Below are 18,633 nucleotides of genomic sequence, written 5' to 3'. Positions count from 1 at the left end.
TCGATTATAACTATCCAACGATAGTCTAGGTGCTGCTCAATTGAGCTTGTACTTTGATTATTTGTCATGATTTCGACTCGAATATTAGAGTGCTGTTCGAATTCGGACTATGCTCTGTTATTCGTTGTGAATCCGATTGAATTATCGAGTATTGCACTGATTAATCGTTGTGAAGGTTTAATCTCGTGAATTGACGTAATTGCTGTATTAGTTACTAACCTGTGTGTGTGCATTGTGTTAAAACTAGGTGTAATCAAGGCTAATCAGTAGGCTTATATCCATTGCTCGTTAATCTGCAATGTGAGTCATTCCTCTTTTATAAACTCTTTTCTCACAGTTTGTGAGTAAGTATTACAATACCTCAAATTATTTTCAAAGGTTATAATTACAGGGATTAAGTCTTTGTAATCACCAAATTACAGCTGGTATGTGGGGTATTGTGCACATTACTGTTATTATCACTCTATGTGAGTGAATATTACTCTATGTGAGTTATTATTACTCTGTGTGAGTACACCGTCACTATTTGGGCAACGGGACCCAATAGTGGTATGACCACAGTCACAGAAATGAATCGAGTGACAAATACCCATTCTTGATAATTGGTTGATAGAAACATTGTAATCGCTCTTAATACTGTAAATTATAACTAACGGGTCGTTTTAGAAAACAGAATGATTCACTCAGTATTTCCCCGCTGACAAAACCTTTTTCAAACATGTTTCAGGTGATCTGTGTGATCCAGGAAAAGTGCAGTAAAGCACTATCAAGCTCAGAGAAGTGGCTCAGTGTAAATAAACCAATAAAACGTGTTTTGAAAAATAAAGATTTCTGTGTGAAATCAACTTATTGTAAATTATGGGATTTATCCCTTAAACTTTATGTAATATATTAAACGAGCATATTTTACGGATAAAAGATCCTGTTATAAAAAGACTTCCGCTGCCACATAAATTAAATACCACGGGAACTGCCTCGCGGGCCTCGACTCCGTCCAGGGTGGGTCGGGGGCCGTGACAGCGAAGGTGGATCAGAGCTAATAATTAAATTGAGCCACTGATCGAGCCACTGATTAAGCCTAAATTAAGTATTTGGACAAAGCTTAATTTTACTAATTGTTATTCGGTGATTATATGTTTTATTAACTGGCTATTTTTAGTTACAGTATGGGTAAGCAAAAGTTGTCTGCCATCTACCACAAACTAGATGTTGCATCTTCTTCTAGAAATCCAGTAAACCTAGAAGAAGGAATCTTTGTCCGCAAGGCAAACTATGAGAATCCTCTTTCCCCAGAGAAAAGGGATTCGATACTTAAAAAGAGTCAGAAACCTCGAACCAAGAGAGTTAGGTTTAACCCAGAAGTCCAAGAGTTGGGTAATAGTACACCTTGGGAAGATAAAATAGACGGGAAATGGGCAAATCTCTATATGCTAGCTACTGTAGCAGAAAATGCTAATCTCTAAATATCCGATAAGTTGGGTCTAGTAAGAGAAATCACAATCCCGTAAATAAATAAAGTCCTAAGTGTGTTATTTCTGTTGTTCTTTGTATAAATTAATATGCAATAAAAACTTCAGTGTTTTGTTTGTTAAACTTTGTTCCAAAGTTTTAACATTGCATTTTGCATATATGCTATGCAGCATAAATGAGATGTCGGAAACATTCCAGAATCTCAACTTATATCCAGTACCTATCGAAGTCTCTCACGACTTTACTGGTTACATTGCTGACATAGAAGAACCTGTGGAATTCCAAGCTCCACCGCTGGAAAAAGCCAAACCTAAAAAGAAGAGAAGATATGTAGGGTGGAGGAAAGTACGCCGTAGGAAACCTGCCACTAGGAAACTCCCTAAAATAGAAAATCCTGTGAGTGTGAGCAAGGGAAAGGAAATAGAAACTGGAGAAAGTTCAAAACCACCTGAAAAAGAAATAGGAATAGATCTGAAACAAAAGGGAATAGAAATTGGCGAAAGCTCTAAACAGTCTGAGGAAATCACGTTCCAGGACGAAATAGATCGCCTACTGGAGAATTGTGATGTTTTAGAGCCTATCAACGATAATCTCTTTTCTTACCCGGCTACAGTTCAATTCCCAGTAAACCTAGGACCAGCTATTCCAGACCCACTAGTTCATACCAGACCATTGGGCCAAATGGAGGAATGGTGGACCAACGACTGGCAATTCCAAAACATAGTTAACAGTCCTTATAGCTTCCTTCCACAATTTGACCCAGAACCACTCCCAAATCCTCCCATGAGTAATGAAAACCTAGCTGAACTTCGTCAGTTCGGTGAAGAACTGATAGGTACAGGTAATAGGATCAGGGAAATGGGAGAGCATCTAACTTGGAAGTACGATGAGAGGGAGCATCGTTACTAGAACCGTCAGTTAAACCACAGAAAGCCGTATTGTATTATAGTAACTTAAAATTCTGTAAAATGGGCAATAAAACTCTGTAAGATACGGTGTGTATGGATGCATATACAATATACTAACAAAGTAAAAGTCGAGAAATCGACAATTTTGGTTATACTCGTATGATGTGATAATCTATGTTTATCTATGTGAATTTTGTCATTGAAAGGTTAGACACTAATAATTTTACCAATTAGCAGATGGAAAATGCTAACAATGAACCGATTAATGAAGTAAATCAATCTGAGCAAGAACAGGAAGATCAATATATAACTCGACAAGATATCGAGCATTTTATCGCCCAAGGGATAGCTCATGCTATTCCAGAAATTGTAGCTGCTGTTCAGAAACCTGCCAAACCACAATTAATTCCTGGTAAACGTATTCCAGAAGATAACGGCAGTAACAGCATAAATGGAGGCGGCAATCATGACGATCATGATCCGCAGCAGGCCCCACTCCCTAAAAGAATGAAAGCTGCAACGCCTGGTTGCACTTACAAAGAATTTCTTGCTTGCAAACCCGCTGAATTTGCAGGTAATGAAGGGGCAACTGCAACACTGCGTTGGTTAGAGAAAACCGAAGCAGTAATCGCAATAAGCAAATGTGCCAAAGAGGATCAGGTGATGTATGCATCGAATCTGTTCAAAGAAGGAGCACTTGAATGGTGGAACACGGTCCTCCAGGTAAAAGGAAGAAGGATAGCCTACGCCATAGGTTGGGAAGAATTTAAGAGTTTGGTAGAAAGAAAATTCTGTCCCGAATACGAGAAGGAACAAATGGCAAACAAGTTCCTAAGTCATCGTATGCTAGGAGTAGATTGTCGGGGATATACTTCGACATTCTTTGAATACGCAAGGGTAGTACCATCACTGGCTTCGCCAGAACCGGTACTTATCTCTCGTTACATCTGGGGTTTAATTAGTGAAATCCGAAACATCGTTAAAGCTGCGAGACCTCGTACTATTGACGATGCTGTAGAATTAGCTAATACCCTAACAGATGAATTGGTACGCACAAGAGAGGAAGATCGCAAGAAAGAATTAGCTCAAAAGATTACCCAAGGATTTCGTATGGGTAATGTCAAGAAAAGAGGAACTGGGCAATCCTCCTCATCTCCTTTCTGCAAAATTTGCAAAAAGAAGCATTATGGACAATGCAACATGGTTTGCAATTTTTGCAAAATGAAAGGACATAGGGAAGAAGACTGCAAGAAGAAAACAAAAGTTTGTTATAATTGCAGAGAAAGAGGTCATTTTCAATCTGAATGTCCTAAGCTAGCTAAACCTGTAGTTAACCAAGCCAAACCAGCTGAAGGAACAACCAAGAGAAATGCACGTGCATTCCAGCTGACCACTCAAGAGGCCGAACTCATTCCAGATGTGATAGCTGGTACGTTCTTAGTTCACAACGTCTTTGCAAAAGTATTATTTGACTCTGGTGCGAACCAAAGTTTTATAAATACTTTATTTTGACAAGATCTTAAGTTACCATTAACCACTCTTAGGCAAAACTTCACAGTAGAAACCGCAGAAGGAAATTCTGTAAAAATAGATAAAATCTGGCAAGAAGGAAAAATAGAATTATTAGGCCATAAGTTTTCTGCAAATTTGTTACCAATGAATTTAGCAGGATTCGATGTAGTATTAGGAATGGATTGGTTAATAGCCAACCATGCACGGATCCTATGTGACAAAAATGCAGTAGAAATTCAAACCCTTACAGGAGAAATAATTTTGATTACTAGAGATAAACCTCGAAAGCCACCGAAATTTATCTCAGTAATGAAATTTGCTAGTTATTCGAGAAAACAGGAAATGGTGTATATGATTTCAGTAATCATTAACACTAAAGATAAGGAACTTCAGGACATCCCGGTAGTCTCAGAATACCCAGACGTTTTTCCAGAAGAATTACCTGGATTACCACCTGATAGGGAAGTAGAGTTTAGAATTCATTTAATTCCAAGTACTGCACCAATAGCTAAAGCACCTTATAGATTAGCACCTATCGAAATGCTAGAATTGAAAAAGCAATTAGATGAATTACTAAGCAAAGGATTCATACAACCAAGTTCATCCCCTTGGGGTGCACCGGTACTGTTTGTGAAAAAGAAAGATGGATCAATGAGAATGTGTATCGATTATAGAGAATTGAATAAGGTTACGATTAAGAATCGATACCCACTACCTAGGATTGATGATCTTTTTGATCAACTGCAAGGAGCTAGGTATTTCTCTAAGATAGATTTAAGATCTGGATATCATCAGTTGAAGGTACAAGAAGAAGACATACCTAAAACTGCTTTCAGAACTAGGTATGGTCATTATGAGTTTACAGTCATGCCCTTTGGATTAACGAATGCCCCAGCAGCATTCATGGACATGATGAATCGAATCTGTAAACCATACTTGGATAAATTTGTGATCGTTTTCATTGACGATATACTTATTTACTCCAAAAGCCAAAAAGAACATTGTGAGCATTTACATGTTCTCTTAACTTTGTTAAGAAAAGAAAGGCTTTATGCCAAATTCTCAAAATGTGAATTTTGGCTACAAGAAGTATAATTCTTAGGTCATGTGGTAAATCACGAAGGTATCCATGTAGATCCTGCTAAGATAGACGCAATTACGAAGTGGAAAGTTCCACAAACAGCTATGGAGATAAGAAGTTTTCTAGGCTTAGCTGGATACTATAGACGATTTATCAAAGATTTTTCTAAGATAGCCGTACCATTAACTAAGTTAACTTTTAAAGCTGCTAAGTTTGAATGGGGACCTAGACAAGAAGAAGCCTTTAAGATTTTAAAGCATAGGTTGACGAATACACCAATCTTAGCTTTACCCGAAGGAACAGAAGACTTTGAAGTATATTGTGATGCTTCAAAATTAGGATATGGATGTGTGTTAATGCAACGCAAGAAGGTAATTGCGTATGCTTCTAGACAATTGAAAAAGCACGAAGAAAATTATACGACTCATGATCTAGAATTAGGAGCCATGGAGACATTATCTGTATGGAAGTAAGTTTACTGTTTATACAGATCATAAGAGTCTAAGATATATATTTGGGCAAAAAGAATTAAACATGAGGCAAAGAAGATGGATGGAGATGCTAAGCGATTACGACTGTGATATCCAATATCACGAAGGAAAGGCAAATGTAGTTGCAGATGCCTTAAGTCGTAAGTACCATGAGAAACAGAAACGAGTCCGTGCTCTGAGGTTAAATCTACAAGTAGATTTAATGGCACAAATCAAAGAAGTTCAGAAAACAGCAATCCAAGATGATGCTGAAGGAATGAAAGGTTACTTAAAAGAACTAGAACAAGGAAATGATGGAATTTGGAAATTCCATAAGAAAAGAATTTGGGTACCTAAGCAAGGAGAGTTAAGAAATAAGATTTTAGAAGAAGCTCATAAATCTAGGTATACCATGCACCCAGGAAACAATAAGATGTACCAAGATTTAAGGAATAATTTCTGGTGGATAGGAATGAAAAAGGATATAGCCGAATACGTATCGAAGTGCTTAACTTGTTCACAAGTTAAAGCTGAACACCAGAAACCTTCAGGACTACTACAACAATTAGAAATACCTGTATGGAAATGGAAACTTATAACAATGGACTTTGTTACAAAGTTACCCAAAACCAAAAGAGGTAATGATGCGATTTGGGTAATCGTAGACCGATTAACCAAGTCAGCTCATTTCTTACCAATGAAAGAAACCTTTAGCATGGAAAGGTTAGCACAACTCTACGTGGACGAGGTAGTATCCCTACATGGAGTCCCGCTCTCCATTGTATCGGATAGAGATAGTCGATTTACTTCGCATTTCTGGAAAAGTTTTCAGAAAGCAATGGGAACTCGACTAAATCTAAGTACTGCTTATCATCCACAAACAGACGGACAGAGTGAAAGGACAATACAAACGCTAGAAGACATGCTCCGAACATGTGTAATTGACTTTGGTGGTAATTGGGATAGCCATTTGCCATTAATTGAATTCTCCTATAACAATAGTTATCATTCAAGCATCGAAGCTGCACCATTTGAAGCACTGTATGGACGTAAGTGCAGAACTCCAGTATGTTGGGCAGAAATCGGAGAAAGTCAATTATCAGGTCCTGAAATAGTACAAGAAACTACTGATAAGATAACTCAGATTAAGGAAAGATTGAAAACGGCTCGAGATCGTCAAAAGAGCTATGCAGACAATCGTCGTAAGCCTTTAGAATTTCAAGTAGGAGATAAAGTACTTTTAAAAGTCTCTCCTTGGAAAGGAGTAGTACGATTCGGTAAGAAAGGAAAGCTAAGTCCAAGGTACGTTGGACCATTCCCTGTGATTCAACGAATAGGACCAGTTGCTTATCGTTTACAACTACCAGAAGAATTGGCTGGAGTACATGATGTATTTCATGTATCCAATCTTAAGAAATGTTTAGCAGACGAATCCCTGGTAGTACCTCTTCAAGATGTAGAGGTAAACGAAAAGTTGAAGTTTATAGAGAAACCACTACAGATCGAAGATAGAAAAGTCAAGTTTCTCAAGCACAAACGACTAGTGCTAGTAAAAGTCAAATGGAATTCAAGAAGAGGACCAGAATACACTTGGGAACTGGAATCGGAAATTAAGCGAAAGTACCCTCATCTATTCCAGTAAATCTCGAGGACGAGATTTTTCTTAAGGTGGGGAGGATGTAACAACTGTCACTAAAATCCATAATTAGGACGAGATTTTTTATGAAGAAGTGACTATCGTTACCACATCATTTTTATTTATGTCTTGATATTTGGTATCTGCTTGCAGTTGCCAACACGCGTTTTGCAGACATTAGGTCCCCGACGCAACGCGAGGGCGGAAAATCAACTATTTCATTAAATTGTTGTTATGGATACAATTATTATTATTAGGGAAATTGACCTTTAATAACCCCTAGTAGAAGTTATTGTCATTGGCAGTTTCACTTTTGAATATTTTCCCTGTCAGTCCAACCTTCACCTATTTTTCCTCCACTTGTCGCTCGTTAAAAAAACTTAATAGACTTAATTTTTTTTTTTCGATTTTCAAAGAAATGTTATATGGCTTTTGATCATAACAACAACGATACGAGTTGAATGATAACAATTTTTTGTTTTTGAATTAAAACAAATGTTTTATGACTTTGAACTTTTACGACTTAAAAAAAAAAAAACTCTTTTCTCGTATCTCGTATGTCCTCCATCCGTTTGAGTACGTATTTCATCCACATCTCTCCCTCTCTTTTTTCTCAATAGGCTTCGGCCTCCTTTCACGCAAAGTTTGAGGTTTTAGACAACTTTTTCAAGACTCTCGCTATAGGATAGATATTAGGTGGTTGACAACAACGACACTATATTTAATATTTGTAACTTGTATATTTGATATGTGTAACTTGATCATATTTAATATAAGAAGTGGGCGTAACCCGTTTGTTTGCGCCAGGTGTGTAGATGCGGTAGAAAATATGTAAGACTCAGTTTCGATCATTTGTACATTAGCATTTACCACGTAAAAAATAATGACGTGGAAATGTTGATAATAAAGAAAGTAGCACGGTTAAGTAAATACGTCAAAATGTAAAACTTAGTTTTAATTATAGTAAGTAGAATAAACAATTGAAACAAAAAGAAAAAAAAGAATTAAAAGTATGAATATTTTTTTTATTGGGATGTAATTAATTTTATTAAAGTACAAATGATATAGTGTAATTGGTCAAAAGAAATTCACTAAAGTTGAAGGGGTGTATGAAAAATTTGATAAAGATTAAAAGTTGTACTAGAAGACAAAAAGAAAACCATTTAGTAGTTATGTATTAACTAGTCAAATTCGACGCGCTACGTGGCGGGGAATTCGAACGTTATCGATTCGTTTCAGTTTTAACAGGATGAGCATGGTATCTGTTTGGTTTGTTACTTACCGGTTGGTTATAAAAATTACAAATTTAGAAGCAGAGAAAACAATATAAAAGTGGAAAAAGAAGAAGGAATAAATCACGAAAAATATTATTAAGAATGAAAGATACTCAAACTTTTATTTAGCAGCAGGTAATAAAAAAATTTCTTTCCAATGAAGGACTTCGAACCCTAGACAATCACTATATTTGAATGTTCATACAACCAACTGAATTGCGCATTTTTTTCTTAATAGTTTCGCGCAGTAATAACTATAATTTATACATAAAGCGGAAAAGGACAAAAAAAACAAAAAGAAACAGCAAAGCAAAGAAAAACGATTGCAAAAATGTAAATTTAAATTGAGGGCAAAATCGTAATTTGGCTGGGAGGAAAAAAACAAAACTAATTGCATAACTGTAAATTTAAACGGGGCAAAATCGTAATTTGGAACCGAGGGCAAAATTGTAATTTTTAGTTGTCGGCAAAAGCATAATATTATTTTGAACTAGGGTAAAAACGTAATTTTGAACTGATGGCAAAATCATAATTTTAAAGCGGGGATAAAATCGTAAATTGGTTGGGCCAATGGGGGAGTTCCAGGCACTTGTCTCGCACTATGCCCCCATCTTGTGTTTGTAGTTATACACTGGGGGCAAAATCATAATTTGACTAGGAAAGCAAACAAAAGCGATGACAAAAATGTAAATTTAAATTGAGGGTAAAATCGTAATTTACCTGGGAGGAAGAAAACAAAACTAATGGCGAAACTTTAAATTTAAACGGGGCAAAATCGTAATTCGAACCAAAGGGAAAATTGTAATTTTTCACTGGGGCAAAAGCATAATTTTATTTTTAAATGGAGGTAAAAACGTAATTTTAAACTAATGGTAAAATCGTAATTTTAAAGTGGGGCAAAATCGTAATTTGACTGGGAAAGCAAACAAAACCGATGACAAAAATGTGAATTTAACTTGAGGGCTCGTAAATTACCCGGGAGGAAGAAAACAAAACTAATGGCGAAACTTTTAATTTAAACGGGACAAAATCGTAATTTCGAACCGAGGGCAAAAGTGTAATTTTTCACTGGAGGCAAAAACATAATTTTATTTTGAACTAGAGGTAAAATCGTAATTTTAAACTGATAATAAATCATAATTTTAAAGCGGGACGAAATCGTAAATTGATTTGGGCCAACTAAATGTATAGTTGTAATTTTGATCTTTAAAATATTATATATCTAATATTCATCCAACTTCCAAATTGATATAGAGTTAATAAAAACGTAATTTTAAACTGATGACAAAATCATAATTTTAAAGCGGGACGAAATCATAAATTGATTTGGGCCAACTAAGGGTATACTTGTAATTTTGATCTTTAAAATATTATATATCTACTATTCATCCAACTTCCAAATTGTTATAGAGTTAATTAATTAATTAATAACTAATAATTAATTAATAATATGGGTTCAAATTAGAATAAATTTTCCTACGAAAATAGAAAAGAATAACTTTATACTCAAAAAAAAGTACTACATTTAATTTTTTATTTAATGTTATAGTAAAATTATAAGAGTAAATTTACATTTTTGATTAAATTATTGTATTTCTCTGAACTAAACTAATAACTTTTTTTTCAATATATATTCTTTCTAATCGAACCTAATTTAAAGTGTAGGGTAAATTTCGATATGACGTAGGATAAATATTGATATTTGTAAGATGTAAGGGTGTGCATAAAACCGAATTAACCGAAACCGAATTAACCGAACCGATGGTTTGGTTTTTGTTTTTGAATAACCGGAATTTCGGTTTTCGGTTAACCATATATCAAAAACCGAAACTAACCGAATTGGTCCGATTAGAAAGTTTATATGGGTAGGAAGCCTAAGAAGTAATCTTGACCATTTATTTATTTAATTAAGGGCTAAGATTAAATAAGTGAAATCGAAGGAAAAAATTGGAGGCGCGCGGGTTTATTAGGGGCATTCTAGTCAATCCAGCCAATAGTTTCTCTCTCCTCTAATTCCTCCTCATTTTTTAAACGTTAATAACTCTTTTATACGACATTATTTTTTTATAAAAATTGTACCAAAAAAAACGAGCGTTTTTTATCTTTAAAACGAGTATACTATTGCTAGATTTTTGAAAAAAAAAATTGAAAACCCAGTTGCATAAAACGCAATGGAAAAAACCCAGTTGCGTAAAACGCAATGGAAAAAAACTTAAAAATTGACATTTTTCTAAAACGCAATGCACCAAAAACACAAAGAAATGTTTTATTTGTAAAACGCAATGGCCAGAAAACACAAAGAAATGTCTTATTTCTAAAACGCAATAGTCTAAAAACACAAAAGAAAGTGTACTTTCTAAAACGCAATGGACTGAAAACACATAAAATGGGTTTTACCTAAAACGCAATGCAACAAAAACACAAACAAATGTCTTATTTCTAAAACGCAATGGCCAGAAAACACTTAAAATGTCTGTTTTCTAAAACGCAATGGACTGAAAAACACATAAAAATGCGTTTTACCTAAAACGCAATGCACAAAAAACAAAAAGAAATATCTTATTTCTAAAACGCAATGGCCAGAAAACACTTAAAAATGTCTCATTTCTAAAACGCAATGGCCTAAAAAAAAACAAAAGAAAGTGTTCTCTCTAAAACGCAATGGACTGAAAACACCTAAAAATGTGTTTTACCTAAAACGCAATGACTAAAAACACTTCAAAAATGTGTTTTACCTAAAACGCAATGACTAAAAACACTTCAAAAATGTGTTTTTCTAAAACGCAATGTCCAGAAAACACATAAAAATGTCTTAGTTCGAAAACGCAATGGCCTAAAAACAGCAAAGAAAATGTTCTCTCTAAAACACATTGAACCAGGACAATAGTTTTGTCTGTGAATTGTCTGAACCAGGAAGTAGGAGATCAAAAACTGTCTACGAATGCAGTTTTCTAGAGGCAAATTTATAGAAAATTAAATTTTCTCATGCATTTTGTCTGTAAATTTTCCCAGCCAGGGGCTCTGCCCCTTGGACCCTGCTACAAGGGGCGCTGCCCCCAGACCCCCGCCAAGATCGTAAAACGCAATGACTAAATCAAAAACCCAGGTCGTAAAAATGAAATTAAAGAATTTCTTACATGGATCGAAGCCGATTTCTTCAACGATTGACGGAATTTGAATGATAGAAACACTTATGAGCGATCGAATCTAACGGATCGAGTGATTATCTTCAAAATCACGGGAAAAACGAGATTTTGAATGAAATTAAACTGGGTTTTCTTCAAAAAAAAATCTGAAGAACACGTTGATCGGGTGTTTTACTCATTGATTGATGACGAAAATCGCATTATAATGTAGTGATTATTGAGATAGTAAGTGAAGAAAAGGTCAAAGATGGTGGGTTTTGAAAATGGTGGGTTTTGATGTTACTGGGGAGAAAAGGAAGAAGAAATGATATCATTGACTAAAATACCATTCCTCTTTATTTTAAATTTTGCCACATGTCATAATCCTATTACTTCCTATCCTTCCTAGCCAAAATAAACTTCCTATTTGATTCTCACCCTAGCTTATATATATAAATAATTTGGTTCAATTAAAAACCACTACGAGTTTTAAGAACCATGAGAACTCCAACTATTATTAGTATTGTTGTTGTTGTTGTTGTTGTTGTTGTTGTTGTTGTTGTTGTTGTTGTTGTTGTTGTTGTTGTTGTTGTTGTTGTTACTCTCACTATTACTCAGTGTTTTCAGACCCGGACCGGACCGGCCGGTCGGACCGGGAACCGGAGGTTGAGCCGGTCCGGGTCATGGTATCGAGCCGAAAATGCATTGAACCGGAGTTGAACCGGCGACCCGGAGGTTTGACCAGGAAACCGGCCGGTCGAGCCGGTTTTTGGAAGGGTTGGACCGGTTTTTTATATATTTTTTCATATTTAACTCTATTAATTTTTATAATATTTACGATACCTTCCGGTTCTTACGTCCGGTCCGACGAACTGGTTAGAAGACTGGTTCAATGTCCGGTCCGGTTCTGAAAACATTGCTATTACTATTACTATTACTGTTACTGTCACTGTTATTGTTACTGTTACTGTTACTGTTACTGTTACTGTTACTGTTACTGTTATTGTTACTGTTACTGTTACTCTTACTCTTTACAGATAAAACCCTCAAATCACAACACACCACCATTCACTCCTTCCTTCATCTTCATCCTTTCTTTCCCTGATACGAACTGCAATAGTCAACCGTTGCTTATCATTGTTTTGCTAAATATTAGCATGAACATGAGGAGTTCCCTGGATGGTGTTAGCTGCAACCGCATATCCTAAACCCGGTTTCCTGAGCATGTTTACCAGCATTCTCAATCTGAGCTAAATTCAACAGTGGTTCGTTGTTACCCATCAAACCGGTACCTACCCCTCCCTTGTTTTGGTATGTGTAAGGTCCGCTTTTCCATAATAATAATTTACTTACAAAATAATTTAAAAATGTCAAAATACCAACTTTGATACATAAAAAAAAAAAATTCTTACAAAAATTGGGCATGACCCGTTTGTAAAACGAACATGCGCCCTGTTTTTAACATAATAAACTAACAACAATCTACGACCCTTTTAACATTAAACTACCCAAAACAAAGACAACAAGTTTTGCAAAAAAAAATATTACTACTAACAAAGTTGGACAAAATAACAAGTCATGGACCATAAGGACGAACATAAACTAGCGGAAGCTTTTGGTATAACATAACATGGACCCGTGCTCGCTCCAAATCTCCAAATCGCCTAAAGTGAGGATTTACCTACATACACAACAAGGTTTTTAAAGTTAGTCATCTCAATTGTCGAATCATAATTATTTCGTTTTAGTTCCGTCCATATATGAGCTTTCTTCTTTCTTACACATTCGACTACCCAAGTAATTGGGTTTGGCATAAACACTCTCAATGAGAGTTAAACATACACATTCGACTACCCAAGTAATTGGGTTTGGCATAAACACTCTCAATGAGAGTTAAGCATACACATTCGACCCATTAAGTTGGGTTATTTGCTTTCAACATAAATTCTTCTTTCTATCCATATAACGGATTAAGCTTCTAGCATTCATTATAGCATTCAAAACCACCCGTTCAAAACGGATGGTAGCTTATTCTTACTCGACTTGTTCACTAGAACCGGTCGACTTGCATAGCTTATTATAACTCTCATAACAACCAATCCGCAAGGGATTTGCTAGTTACTTACTAATCACCATAGCCTTTTTAACAAAGATCGATTATCATATTATAAACAAATTTATAATTTAAATTTCGTATGCAACAAAACATACTTTTCCATTTAACGGATCTTTATGATTAAACCAAGTTCACACACTAAGACTTGATCCAAGACCCGTCTAACTTTCTAACCTTCTCCATTAATTCGACCCGTTCACAAGGTTCGACTACATGACTTTCCAACATACATTCTATTAGTACGACCCGTTCATACGGTTCGACTCCATAGCATTCAATCGTACATTCCATTAGTACGACCCATCATACGGTTCGACTACATTGCATTCCCTCATACATTCCATTAGTACGACCCGTTCATACGGTTCGACTACATAGCATTTCCTCATACATTCCATCACTATTGCATTTCCTATCCATTTTTCAATATTCAACATATCACAATTCTACCATGAAAATCATACAACGCTACACTAGAATTCATTTACCAAAACTAACGTTTGTAAATCTACATGAAGGGAGAATTAAGTTCATATGAACTTACCGAAATCTTGCGTTTCTAGCGCCTTGGATGGACTTGTTCCTTCGTCTTTCTTTGTTCCTACATGTCACAACTTCATACACTTAGCTTTCTTATGACTTCATTACTTAGACATTCTTTGATGTACATAGTGATGTTAATTACTCGCATACATTTTGCCATCATCATATTACATTAACTTAGCAAGTATTCATGTAAAATCACAATAAATTCCAATTAAGGCATTTCATCGAACACGTGGTGTGCGTACTATCTACAAAGCATAATGTACATATATCTTAAGCTCATCTTCCATATTTCATCCATTGATTAGCATAACAAATCCCTAACTTCATAATTTACCATTCTAACTATGTACATTTAGCTCTACATCAAATACTCATCAACTTATCATCATCATATTTCTTCAAACATCAACAATACATTAATTTTTTTGTTTATAAAACACCACTAATCTTAATCATTCTACAACATAAAAAAGGGTTTTTCCCCCAAATCATCATTATAGACAAAATTAAACATATCTTAACATCTACATATTCATAACAAATAACATTCATGCTTTATTTTACACTACATTCACGGATTACATAAAACCCCTTAAATCGAACATCACAAAAAACCCAAATTCGACTTACTTGATGTTAGAAACACTTAGGTAATTAACATTCCTGGTTCATGCATCCAAATAGCCTTCAATTCCCCTTTCAATTTGATGGATTTATGTTGTTAGGGTTTTGGTTCATCCCTTGCTCTCTCTCTCGATCGTACGCTCACCCCCACCAAACACAGACCAAGTTTTTGTTTTATGTAATTCTTATTTCATATTTTCATTTTCAGCCCCTTCTCTTTTTAAATCATGCCACATTCCTACTTCACATTCTTACGGTACAATTCTATATTTACCGGTTTTCTATTATTTAAGCATCACAAGCATATTATTATTTTATAACATACGAAATTTGGGGTGTTACAAATCTACCCCCCTTAAAGAAGGTTTCGTCCCCGAAACCTGAATACGTATCGAATAATGACGGGTAGTGTTCCCGCATATCATCTCCTGTTTCCCATGTGAGATCCAATTCTTTTAGATGTTTCCATTGGACAAAAACTTGTCTAATGGCTTTGTTGCAAAGTTGTTTCACTTTGTAATCTTTTAGTGCCACGAGCCTTTTAATATATTTCAATCTTTCATCCACTTCGATGTCATCCAAGTGCACACATGTCGTTTTATTCGTTGAGGCATTTTCGTAATTGCAACACATGGGAGGTGTCGTGAATTCCATCTAGTGCCGATGGTAATTTTATCCAATATGCTACCGTTCTGACTCGAGCTAGTATACATTCTAACAAGTCTACTTGTATCCTTTCGTAAGTACATACCTCGAACTTTGACAAGTTTTCATCCGATCACCCGTCATGACGAATTGGTCACTACCACTTTACACTTGTCCAATGCACTTGGTAATTCAATATTGTATGATTCAATATGATCCTATTACATTATTTCATGATCATCGTTCAATTGTTCAAGCTGATTTCTTAAAACTTATCTGTCAGATTATTCATTCCCACATACCTCTGACATCTACTTAGGGGAAATAATTATCATAATATTCATACTTGTTCATTCCTATTCATTCATATAAAATCACAAATCAAACATCATTCAATAGTTTCTAACTATTTAGTTTCTACATACACCTCATCCTTCCAGGGCCAATATCAAGCGGAATTTCTTTCATGTCACTTGGTTGATAGTTCTTTTCATACTTTTCTTGCAATACCTACGTATAATCTTTACCCGACACCAATATTTCTTTCATTCATGATCTATCATACCTGCATGGTTAACCACAACTTAATGTATACGTTTATATAAATCGTGTACCTCCTATCTTGCTCTAATCTCTTTACCGTCTATCCCTTGGTTACAAGGGCCAACATAAATCTTAATCGCGCTATCAATATGATCGATAATCAATACTTACATTTGCGTAACTCATATTACACTCGAGGTGTCATACTCAGCTATACTTGTCATCACATTCCATAGCTATCATACATACGTCATTCCTTCTAGCAATTGTAATACTAAGACAATTACCTAACATTGTACCACAAAGGGTTAATTCTTATCTATATACTTACCTAGGTTCCGCTACATACGAGATTATAAGCTTATTACATATGTTATTCCATTCCAAGTATGTGTTACATAAAACTTGGTACAACCGTTCATTCGATAATTGAGATTACACTCTACCACGTAGGGTTGTTTTATAATACGAACCAAGAATCATGCGCATAAAAAAACTTTAACTCTCGAACATTTCTATAGAGGTTTACCTTCTAATAAATAATCCTCACATACGATAGGGAACCTGACTGAGGGCAAGATTCATTCAAATGTTCTTCATATTTTACATTCCACTCAACCCCTCTTTATGTAACATTCCACCTTTAATAGTTACGTATTCTTATATTTTCATTTTAACTTCCTTCAACGATAACTTTTCACATCTTCCATACAGTTCTTTCTAATTATTCTAAATTTGGCATACTAAGCGTGTCCCCGCTTTCTTAACAGTTCCTCGCTTTTGTTTCCTCGCTTAGTATTCTAAATTTGTCATACTAAGCGTGTCCCCGCTTTCTTACCATTCTTCCATCATGACATTACAAGACATCTAATAACCGCACTTTACAATAAACAAGAATTTAGAGCCGCCATAATTTTCCTATATTGATAAGAAGATAATAATTACTTACTAGTATTATAAGTCACTTACTTCTGCCTTCCAAGTTACTGACCATACTTGTTCCTTCACTACATCGTTAGAAACAATTATGCTCATCATGAGCCAACTACTTAATTCCTCTATTATTAATATCATCATTCTTCCTAGTCACTTCCTCTTGTGACGTAAAAACTTCGACTACTAATGCATGTATGTGTGTGTGTGTATATACATATACTTACCTCAAACATTTAGTAACTCTATTACTATTAGTTGCTTGTTAAGCCATTCCTACAGTATGGACTCTTTCGGACGTTTGTACTTCCTTATTGATTTTAGACATACTTATGTAAACGTTGTTCTTGCCATCCCATTTCTGACAAATCCTCTACTAGTAAGTCCATCACATAATTATGTTTACATGTTGAGCCACCTCCTTCATTCTTGAAATTCGTTCATATCTTTTAAACGTTCGAATTCAATCATACTTGTTATCATTTTACCATATCTTACAAAATCTCTATCCTTGTCGGTGCTCAAATCATCCATCTAGGTCTTAGCCCATTATTCATTCTACTAACATTTACTTTTTATTTGACAAAATTTTCATCCTTAGGACCATACTACACTCGAAATTCTATCATCCTTTCATGTTCAATACTTTCTAAGCTTAATCGTAATTATCATTCCTACCTTCCTTCCTTCCTTTTTTTTTTTTTTTACATTCTAGGACCATACCATCCTCTTCCGTAATCATTTGTTATCGTTTGTATTTCCTTCGTCCGTCATCTACATTAAGCATTTTCTACATTCATTACTTCATATACTTTCCAATTTCATCTCAAGTTACATTCATGCATTCGTAATCATATTTCAACAACTTTCATTTCACTTGTACATCACCATCAACATTAACATTTCTTACTTCGGCCATCTACAAAAGACGTTTTTTTTTCCAACATTAATCACAAGCTTTCCATATAATACATACTTCAATTCTTATTTACTGCATTTAAAATAGTGTAATTCTTAATCTTGATTATCGAAGTTTTATCATCCGACTCGTGTTATTCACATTGTTACTTTCAGTTCTTATCGAAATCGCTTTCATTGTGATCACAGACTGTGATACTAAGTATCTTATCATCATGCTTATAAGGACCCTATGCTATCATCTAATGGTCCTTTGAATTCACACGGAACTCCCAAACATGAATACAATAAGATAAAAGAAATTTTTCTACGGATCATATTTGTAAAGGCCGTCGGCGACAGCTAGTCATACCGTCGGCGACGGGTTCTAATTATGGACCGTCGCCCACTTTGCCCGTAGGCAGGGAGTTTAGGCGTCGGCTGAATGGGGGCGTCGGCGACGGCATGAGAGCCCGTCGGCGACGGCTCCCCGAATTGCTGAAACGCTGCTGTGTCATTCATTTCATCATTTTTTTTGTTACTTTGTCTATTTCCCGTGCATATTTCCAGCCATACGGTTCCTGAATTCTCCGTATGGCCTCCCTATCTATTCATCTATAAACTTAGCTTTTATTTTTGCATCCGAAACATATTACACATACAATTATTATTACTGAGAACTTGGCGTATTACCTCATTGGCGATCTTGGAGTGAGCACATTAGCACGAGCCATTTGGTTTGAGTTCGAGCGCTAGGACTCTTGCCCGAATCCCTCAAACCTTGGCTCTGATACCAACTTGTAAGGTCCGCTTTTCCATAATAATAATTTACTTACAAAATAATTTAAAA

The 18,633-nt window shown here is 35.4% G+C and overlaps 1 long non-coding RNA gene across 1 annotated transcript; it reads right to left on the bottom strand.

The window, feature by feature from the left end:
• Nucleotides 1–12,845: 12,845 nt before the first annotated feature.
• On the bottom strand, nt 12,846–14,947 carry LOC110934500. The gene is made up of 3 exons (XR_002588389.2): nt 14,772–14,947; nt 14,137–14,193; nt 12,846–13,157 (listed from the first exon to the last, which is right to left on the bottom strand). It is a non-coding gene; the product is annotated as an uncharacterized LOC110934500 (long non-coding RNA).
• Nucleotides 14,948–18,633: the final 3,686 nt, after the last annotated feature.

This window comes from Helianthus annuus, chromosome 4 (assembly GCF_002127325.2).
Source record: "Helianthus annuus cultivar XRQ/B chromosome 4, HanXRQr2.0-SUNRISE, whole genome shotgun sequence".
NCBI classification, from domain to species: Eukaryota; Viridiplantae; Streptophyta; class Magnoliopsida; order Asterales; family Asteraceae; genus Helianthus; species Helianthus annuus.
This window is presented reverse-complemented; position numbering and strand designations above follow the sequence as displayed.